At 38.0% G+C, this 10,530-nt stretch overlaps 1 protein-coding gene across 4 annotated transcripts in view; it reads right to left on the bottom strand.

Moving 5' to 3' along the window:
- Positions 1-399: 399 nt before the first annotated feature.
- AGO3 (argonaute RISC catalytic component 3) overlaps positions 400-10,530 on the bottom strand; it is a 62,352-nt gene continuing 52,221 nt past the window's right edge. For all 4 annotated transcript variants that reach the window (XR_006175357.2, XR_010594589.1, XR_010594588.1 and 1 more), the window contains one exon: positions 400-1,183. The gene's annotated coding sequence lies outside the window, so the exon portion shown is untranslated. The remainder of the gene's footprint in view (positions 1,184-10,530) is intronic.

The following is a 10,530-nucleotide window of genomic DNA, read 5'->3' as shown; positions in this document are numbered from 1 at the left end:
CCCTTTAAATCACAGTCAGAACCCTGCCGCCACTACCCCAGCGCTCTGGCAGCGGGGCTTGGGTGGTGATTTAAAGGGCCCGGGGCTCCCCGTGGCTAGAGCTCCAGGCTCTTTAAATCACTGCTGGAGCCCTGCCGCCGCTACCCAGATATAACGGGGTTTCACCTATAACGTGGTAGGGATTTTGGGCTCCCGAGGACCGTGTTATATTGGGGTAGAGGTGTACTAGGATTCCTCCCAACCGTCTGCCCCTACTTCTAATACTCCTTCCCCCTCCTTCCCCCAATGATACTGGTTAGGTAAAACCTGCTTTCTAATTCTGTAATTCATTGTCTACATACTTCCTAACACGTTGGAAGATTTGACAAAATAAACGGAGTAATGGACACAACAGTGAAGTTTGGAGCAAAGCTTTTTTTTATTGCAGTTATTAGTGAAAGTTACACTTCAAACTGAAGCAAAGCGACACTAAAACCAATAAAAAATTTTTAAAAAGGTAAAAACAAACACAACATAGAGTCCTTCCAGTATAGAGAATGGCAGAGAGAGAGGAGTGGAATCTGTCACAGAAAACTTGGGTGACAGTTTTGGCTCAGAAAGAGTTCCATGACTGAATTTCACAATGCAAGTATTGTGAGCGACAGAAGGTTAAACAAAAATCAAAAACTTGTCCTTTTAATCTCAACCACAGACATAATACATTTTTGCAAAAGACAATGATTTAACCGAAGGTACAACATTCACCACTGAAAATCTGCACACAAGCATTTTACTTTCAGAACCTTGCTTGCTTTCTGTTCACCTCTTATTCTGAGCCTTCAGCTGACACCACAATACGTAACTGGGTATTCAGCACGTGCATAAACAGTGCCAAAAAACTCTGATATCACCACCATATCCCCATACCATTTTATTAGTTTGTGGAGAAATTATTTAACTTGCCAATTTATGCACATTTCAATTTTATATCAACTTAAGGATGTCTTATAATTCCAGCTATTTTTCATTGAATAGCACTAAATAAAAAGTTATAGAAGTCTGAAAGTAAAATCACATTCTCTCTGACAAAGGTTTGGCAGTCATGTTTAGTATTCCCTCAAGGTATCATCTGGTCCTATGTCCTTTCAGATTCAGACCTGCACTGCAACCTCCGTTCATTTTCACAGACGTTTTGGAAAAAAAACTAAAAGAATGCAAGTATTAAAATAAGGTTAAATAGTACATTACATGCATTTCAAAACAAAATTTAATCTTCAAATGATTAAAGTAGGTTTACAATATACCCAACTTGATTTTATTTTTTTAAAGCCAAAAGAAAGATCTAATGACTTTATGTATATTCTATACCATTGTAGAGAGATTACAGGTGGCTAGCAGAGGGAAGTAATAGTGGGACAGAAGTTATGTCATGATATTTTACTGTGCTGGAAAAAAAGCAAAAGTTGTGATAGGTAGAAAATTTTGGCAAGAACAGTTTGTTTGGAAAAAGGAGAGGGGGAGGGGACACTGCTTCTGGTTAGCATTACATTTCAAACCATACTAACACATATCAACTCCCTCCCACCCCAAATAGTTGCAGCCCACATCCGCAATACAAATAGGCACACACGGTCAAGATGGTTAAAAAGTAAAAATAAAAAAGCTTTTACCAATGCATTTGTCATCCGCCTACAATCTATTTTGTGCAATGTTTCAAATCACAACTCTGTTTTTTTCTTGAGATAAACCCCTTTTTCTTTTAAAAATAGGCATTGTCTTCATGGTTAGAACACATTCTATTTCTTGCATAAAGCAATGGTAGCACCAAAACAGAAGGGAGCAGTTAACAGCATATCAGAAAGAGGAAGAGTGTGTGTGTGAGACATAAATGTATAAGAGAATTCCAAACCACTGGAATGGTCTGTTAAAAAACAACAACCCTTTATTCCAAAAAGGAATTCCAAATAGCGCAAATATTCTCTTTATTTAAGTACACAGTATTATACACATGTAACATTTATATATACACACCACTGCTTCCAGTAGTCTTTTACCTAAACATGTGTTGATTAGTAATAATCTTCAAGGTGCACACTATGCCACATGATTTGCCATTCTCTGAAGACATATTAATAGCCATATTGGCCCATAACTGAAGACACACACATTAAGACCATCTCTACACATGGAGCTGGGGGGCAAGGGAGAGGGGAGAGATTGATTCCCAGCTCAAGTAGGCATACTCATGCTCGTGTCATTGAGCTAGCATGTGAAAAATAGTACACAGCCCTAGGGTCCAAGCAGGTTTGTACTCTGGGCAACTAGCTCATGCTGCTACTCGTACTATCAATGCTACACTACTATTTTTAGTGCACTAGCTCAATGAGAGTTAGCACAAGTATGTCACCTCAAACTGAGAATCACGCCCCCAGCTCCAAGTACAGACAGAGCCAATGACTACATATTACAGTGAAACCTTTAAAGTAATGCCTGATAGACAATGCTCATAGCTATGCCAACCACCCCCATAGCCCTGTGGTACTGAGCAGTCACCACTTTCCCACACAGAATGCCAATGCTATTTATCCATGAGCAGTCCGTGCTGGAAAGCCTAACCGTTCACACCAAGGGAAATAATCTCCCTGGCAAATGAATCTACACCCTGTGAGCCCAATACTCATTTTATCACCTGACATGTGAAACAAGAGAGCCAAATTACTGTACATCAGTACTGCTAATCATATGGGAGAACCCTGCTCAATGAATGCCAGCAACAGAAGATTGGTTTTTATCAGTACAGTTACTGTACCCAGAGGCTATACATTTAAAATCGTTACCATCTGCAGTACTGAGCTGAAAAGTAATATTTTAAGGAGCAGCACTTATCTTCAGGTAAACATTTAACAAAGCCAGAGTCAACGCTGCAAAGCTTCACTTGGAGAAATGAGTACACTTTCCTCATTAACACAAACTGTGCCCAAAACACAGTAAAACCTACCACCAAGGTGGAAAGGGTTATATTAGGGTCCACAAAACAGAACAGCCCAATGAAGCCAACATTCAGCCAAGTTACCTGACATCAAAAGGCTAAACTGTCTTCCTTCTAATAGCCTTCCTATCACTTAATGAAATCTTTCAATGTCACTTCACTTGCCTGGCACAGCAGCCCTAACCTTTCCAGGTTTTTAATTTACCACAGAATTTCAAAAACCTTCTTCAAATCTGGCACTATCCACCTCTCCAATGGAAAACTGACTGGCTGATATGCCAAAACGAACAGAACCTTGTACAACCTGTATTTTCTATTGTAAAGAACGGGGTGTTTAAAAAATAAAATAAATAAATAAATAATCTGTTCAAAGAGACTTCCACAGTTGGGCAAATGTAGACAATAAGCAAGTTTACTGGCCAATAATTCTATATTTTAATTGCTATTCTTGCAAATCTGTGTTTACATAGGCTTCTCCCTCTTACCGACCACCTTGCAACAAAAAACAATCCTGTTGTCAGAAAAATTACAGGTACAAAGTCAGTATTATAGACCAGTACCGCTGGCTTTCCCAACGGGGTAACTCCCAGAGCAGATAAGACGTGTGCACAAAGACCACAACTCGGGTTCATGGCACCACCCCTAGAGCAGGCAGATGGGAGAAACATTAAACAAAATACAGGACTGATAAACGGAGATGAAAATTTACAAAAGATACCTCAATTTGGGTGTATTAATAATGTAGTACTTCTATAGCATTACTCATCTTCAAAACATGTATACTTAGTCCTCACAAATCAGTGTGAGGTATTATCCACATTTTACAGATGGTGAAACTGAGGCAGAGTGACTAACCCAGAGAGAGAGAGGGAGAGAGAGTTCATGTCACAGCAAGAATTTGAATTCTGGAGTGCCATGCCACGGTCTCAAAATTGTTTCAGTATGGTCCATCTGAAACTTTCCCTGCACCTTCAACCCTAAAAACTAGCATCCAGAACTCAATGGTGAAACAGGTACAGGTAAGTGCTTTTGCACAGCATGTAGTATACACAGATCTGCTCTATATTAGTACCTTGATATAGAGGTGAAGGTACTTTTCTTCTCATGTCACTTTGCTAAAACCTTGCACACCCAAGACATTACAAAATTCTTTATATAGACCAACCCCACTTCAGCTGCTGGCAAAATAATTTTTGCAGAGATAACTGTGCCATCAAATTTTCACCAAAAGGCTTCCACTTAAAATCAGGCCAGTTCGTTGCTCTCCTACATTCATTATACCACATTCTTAAATATCCCTCTCAGTTGCCAGGAAAAAAACAACAACCGGACTCCAAAAAAAATCAAGCAAATGTGTGAGTGGTGCAGATGCACTGTAAATAGCGAAGACACCACTGGATGGCAATCTTTGAGTAAAGGCAGGTGAGGCTATTCTGAATAGGCAGAGAAAGGGAGACTAACATCTAGGTTAAATTTTGTAGAAGAAACTGCTAATCTACCACTGAACTATGCATGTTAGATATCATTACTGCTTAAAAACTAGTTCAAAAAGGTACCTGAAAGGGTAACAAACTCTATAAATTCATGCGTAATCCCAGAATGCACATTCCTTAACAAAAAAGGGACATGAACATTTTAAAATATTAGCATTGTAACAGTGGGCTAAGGAAAATATTTTAAGTTTAGCGCATTAAAATCTTAACCATAGCGTATCAATTATTTGGGAATGCTGCAAGTGTAAATTGTCTTCCAGCTTCTGTTCTTGATCAGAAAAAGGCAAAATGTCTGCTGGGTTCTCAATAGCAGCTCAAATAATTCCAGCAAGACAAACGTTTCAAGTGTGCTCAAATCACCTTTTGAGATTCCTACCAATTCCCTCAAGAACCAGAGCAGAATGCAGCTTACCCTACTAACTTCTGTTTAAACCCTTCCTGGGTTTCTCTATTAGCAGTTGCTTCACCATAAACCATCACTCATTGCCTTAACACTCACTAGTCCAATAACTAAACCCTTGTTTTCCAAAGGGTAACAAGACTGTTGCAGATAGAAATGGATGTTCCATGTGGCCATAGTACGGTGAGTGAGTTTGTTTAGGGGAAAAGGGAAGGTATGTTAAAAGCCGAACATGAATAACACCAGTTGCAATGCCACGGAAGATGAACACTCCAACTGACTGCTCTGTCTCTGGATGGCTGTGCACACTGCAGGAGCAGCTGCTGAAGACTGTGGCCAACAACCTACAACAGTAATTAAATGTTATGGTCTTACCCATGAAATCTTTTGGCTGTATGGTTTCAAATAGCACCAATGTATTGGATTTTAACTAAGTATTTAAAGTAGCAGCGTTTAGGTAAAAGCAAAATAAAAATGCTGTTCTGTATAATTTAATATTCAAATGTACAGCACCTAAGGGCATTACTAGCTGCTTCTCTGCATGCTTATGTGGTAACAGGAACACAAGCACTCATTTGAAAAAAAGCTTTTTTCCCCTCCCTTGTTTAAGTGGCCAAATGCAAGAGGCTTTTCCTTTTGGTGAACTAAACATGAAAATACAGGTTCACAAGGTTCTGAGCTGCACGTCGTTCTTGCAGAAACCTCGGCTTTCCATTGCTTACGCTGTTTTAAATATAAACACTAATTTCCCCTTTGCATTCCTTTTGACAGCTCTCTATTGTTGGTTTGATGCGACTTTCATCACTGCCATCTGTTCTCTACTTTAGTAATATAGGAAAGAAAAGTGACAGATTCCTGACATATAATTCAGTCAGTTTGGTTTAATCATTCACCCCAGAACAACCAGCTACGAACAATACAATTTATTCCAGAAAATGTTCACTCACCAAGTCTCAGCAAGGAGGATGAATTAAAACTAGATATATGCACTAGTTTATTTTTCCTACTGAAAATATTTCATGAGAGTCTCTGCACCATCAGCAATTTTTCAGTTTAAGCTTAAACTGGATGTTTTAAAACATCACACACTTGCTGCTGAGTAATACAGATCTACTGTAATTACATACATATGCCACAGTACATCTTAATCCAGGTCTGACTGATTAGTAAGGGTTTGTGCCCAATAAAAACAATATCCCCAAATTTAAATTATTAAGTCTTTTGTAGCCATATTTACAAAGTATGGAAAGCAAAGAGGACAAGAACTGAAATCTTATTGGATCTCAACAACTTTTGGATTAAAATTCATATGAAATTGGCTATGAGCAATGGAAAAAAAATGCAGGGTCTACCATTGCATGAAAAAATGATGGAACAGGAATTTTTGGTCCTTTTCAATCAGTAAAATAAAGGTATGGCTGTTACCAACGGGACAAAAGTAAGGTAGTTTTGGCCCTGAATTTAGGTTTTGTGGAATAAACTTTAATAAAACCTAAACAAGAAATGCTTTCAGGAATTTAAGATTTAAAAGAAAAAACAGTTTAGGTTGAATCACTGCAGAGGAAGGTTTAAATGCCAATATTGCTCTGACTATAAAGTTACTATAGACAAAGAAATTAATTAGTTTAAGTTGAATCAGAAGCAAAAGACAGTAAAAACAGAGAAAAATAAGTTAGATCTTTAAAATTCATTTTTATAACCTACATTAAGTAATAAGCAAGTATTTCTAATTATGGATTAACCTGACAGTGCTCCTTTTCCCTAAAGACCTAAAAGTTCAAGCAAGGATCACTATCCCCACTTTACAATTTGAATAGCCTAATTACTTGAACTTAAGTGAGCAATTCCAAATTAATATGTAAAATAAAGGTGCTGACACTGCTTAAACATATTAGAAATATTGGTAGACTTACTGAATAAACCAATTCCAGCAAATCTGCCATCTATCAGTAGAAGTGGGAGTCTCATGTTAATGTTTCTGACTCTTGAAAACATCTTGCTTAATATCAAGAGACCATTATCATCATCATCAGATGATGTAGAAATATGTTTTACATGTTATTAAAGACCAGTACTGGATTTACAGTAATAAACTGAACACCGAAAAGGGCACGTTAGAATTCTAAATCAAATCCAGCTACCAATGTAGTCTGTTTTATGTCCTGATCACTTCATTTCATTCAGTTTCTCCTCAATCATTAGTAAAGTTATGATTTCACAAAGAAAGACACCTAGAAACAACTCCCTCCTAAATAAAAAATAATAAAAAAAAGGTGTTAAAAAGCAACATTCAAGCCAAACATGAAACTACAAGCTGCACACAAATTACCAATAAATATAAGGAAACACCACAATAAAGGACAAACCTCATCTTTAAAAACAAATATTTTAACTGCTATTAAGGCATTACAAAAATGAAAGTTGTGTGTATATTTTTGCAGGCATGTGTAAGCACATTACAGTGAAATCAAGGCAGAACTTTGCTATTATTATTACTTTATGCAGCATTACAAGGTTACTGAGGTGCAGTGTTTATTAGTCTAGTCTACAACTCTTCCTGACTGGAGGAATGCTCACCAAAGTCATCAGCGGCTCCACAACATCTTTTAGCACAGTGAAAACAGGGCACCAACAATCATCCAAACATGTTTACCACTTAGATTATCAAAAGTCCCTATTAAGTCATCAGAAGTTCAATTAGCATGTAAACATTACTCTCTTAAAATACAGGTTGTGTGAAGTCTGCTCAAAGTAGGATATACTATCTCGTTATAAGCCCCCAGAGAATTTTACTTCATCTCTGTGAACCTGCTTCACCTCTAAAAATGAGGACATGTCCTTTGATCATCTATGATCCTATTTAAATATTAACTACACCACTGCCTGAAGTGTCCTGTGCTATTTCTCCCCCTTTCCCCCACCCCACCCCATGAATCCTCCTAAAATAGGAAGTGGTTAGTTACATTAAATAAAATCCAAACTACTTCAAGCCCACAAGTTGAATTTGGTGATTGTTCCTCAATACCTTTCCCTCCTGAATACACCCTTCCTTGGTTATTCTTGGCCCTGACTCAGAAACTGCTGCTTGAAGGTACATAAAATGATACCAAACACTTGGCATTTTCAATAATTTTTCTCAAATTTTCAGCCATTTACAATTTGAACATAAAAATCTACAGCACCATCTTCTGAAAAGGCACTTTCTGAGGACTGTCTTTAAAAAAAATAAAATAAAAATTGCTCCAAGTTTTAACAGTGGAACTGCTTTGCTTTAACAGGACACTACAATGAACTACCCATGTTAGGATGAGGGGATCTCAGACAGAATTCTAACAGTCAGGGGCACATGGCTGGAAAGGTGATTGGTATGGAGTCTCTCCACCAACTCCCTCGTTTCTGTAACAGTGATGCTACGTTGGTTTGCTTCTTTGCAAACCTTCACCTACCCTCCACCCCCACTGCTTCCCATGGGTGCCTTTGGCTGCTCAGGCCACAAACTAATTTTAAACCTCTGTTTTAGTGATTGTATTCTTGGGACTCTGCTAGATAGGTAAAACATAGGGTCCTGTACACATCAGATTCACACCTCACAACTATTGTAAAGTTACGAAGATTTTCTACTAGCAGAAAACACTGAGATTAGCGCTCACCTTAACCTTAATAATCTTTTTCATTTTTACAAAAATAATATATATCTGAGTGAATTGGCTAAGTGAAGTTTTTATAATTAAAAGATGTGCCAAAACACAAATGGTATCTCATACACAATGTCAAATTCAAGTACTATCTTTGGGTAGGAAAGTAAGCCAGGAATATTTGTCCCTTTGACATCTACATGGATTTTCTATCTGATAAAATTAACTGGCCAGTGGCAGCCACGTTTACTCCACAACACTGCAGCTGACGGAGCATTTGTCTGGCATGAAAAGAAACTTCAAGACGACCGTTTGGAAATGAAAAGTTAGAGCTTCAATGTATATGATCAGAGCTTCTTTGATTCCTCGGTTACGAAAAGTGCTTTGAGAAAGGTTATATCCCATCAGCTGACAAAACTGAGAACATATCAAAGGCGGACAAGTCTCAAGGTACGAGTAAAATGTAAATCCAGAAAGGCCTCATCCTTTTGAAATTGAAATTTCACACTATTGAGCACTAGTAGAAAACAAACAAGCAGCTAGGATGTGTACAGAGCGTGATTATTCATCTAACGTCCTGTGCCTAAACATTGATCGGACAAGTATCTGCACAAAAAGAAGAAATGGAAACAATTTAGGACCAATGGCATCTTGAAAGAATTTGACTGACAACCTTCAGGAATCCATTTCAACTTGAAAGCTGTTAAAAGGGCTAAACTACCTTCGAAAGGCATCCCAAAATGAATCCTAGGGAAATAACCTTTGCATAATTTCAACTAAATGGTTTAACATTTGACAGCCATCTAACAATCCTGAGTAAAATGGCCACAGTGGAAGTGCCCCACAAATCAAAGCTGCTTTGTTTGAGTGGAGTTGTCAGTTGTGCTGTTAGCAGATGCTGCAAGAGTTTAACGATTCAAACTACTAAAAATTCTCAACCTTTCTTTCCAACGTTGGACCCACTAATCACTAGATCACATATTTAAAGTAACTGCCATTATCAAAAACCCTTCTGTTCAGCTTCAGAGAAGCACTGCCATTTCTAGGACAGTGGTTCCTAAACATTGGTACATGTACCAGTATTGTTATTTCAGGTATGTGTCGTTAGTATCCTTGGTTGCCCATCCCAAATTTTGTGCTGGGTGCCCAAGTGTATGCCCCCATTGTTTGGGAGGTTAGTGGCACTTGTTAGTACAACGTAAGGTCTTAGTTTGGTAAACTGGTACAGTGTCTGAGAAGATTGGGAACCACTGTTTTAGACAGATGTATGCACAAATGAGGCCAATGCTTCCGCAAAATGGAACCGCCAGCCTTTGCCCATATCCCTGTTTGGGCTATATACAGAGTGCTCCTGGAAAGATAAAGGGATAATGCGTGTTGCACTCGAGATTTCTCTAAAAAGCACATAAAACTTGAGAAAACTTTTCTTTAAAGGAGAGCAGGTACAAAAATAAAAAATCCATATACTCCTGTGAAAATATACTGGAAACTGCCACCACAGATGAGGTACCATTTATCCCCCCACCCCCTAAACTGCAAACATCAAAATATATATAAGTCTTTAGACAAAGGAAGAATATCTGGCTATTGAATCTCAATTAAAATGACAGCACCCTTTGTTACACTTGATATTTCACACTGTTAATTTTCTTCTGAAAAACGAGATACCGCCTCTAACTCTAAGCCTTGGTCCCTGCTCATCTCCTCGTTTCCTAGTGCAGTAATTGTCCGTCTCCATTTAAATAAATATAGCAGCTACAGTATCATAAACGTGTGGCCCTCACAACGCCAGTAACTTGATATTGTAATACAAATATACGTATCGGCACTTTTGTAGACATTTGCAAAACTAAGAATATAGAGATTAAAACTCCCAACTTCTCTTCACATGAAAACCAGTTACACTGGCCTGCTAAGCAAACATTTTTGAAGTCATTTCCCCAATGGATTTTTTTATATATATATATTTAAGTTTTTGGTGAAAGCAGCAAGCAAAATAATTTCAAATCAGTTGGAAACTGTATAGTGTCTTTA

The sequence above is a fragment of the Chrysemys picta genome, chromosome 23 (genome assembly GCF_011386835.1).
Source record: "Chrysemys picta bellii isolate R12L10 chromosome 23, ASM1138683v2, whole genome shotgun sequence".
Taxonomy (NCBI): domain Eukaryota; kingdom Metazoa; phylum Chordata; order Testudines; family Emydidae; genus Chrysemys; species Chrysemys picta.
This window is presented reverse-complemented; position numbering and strand designations above follow the sequence as displayed.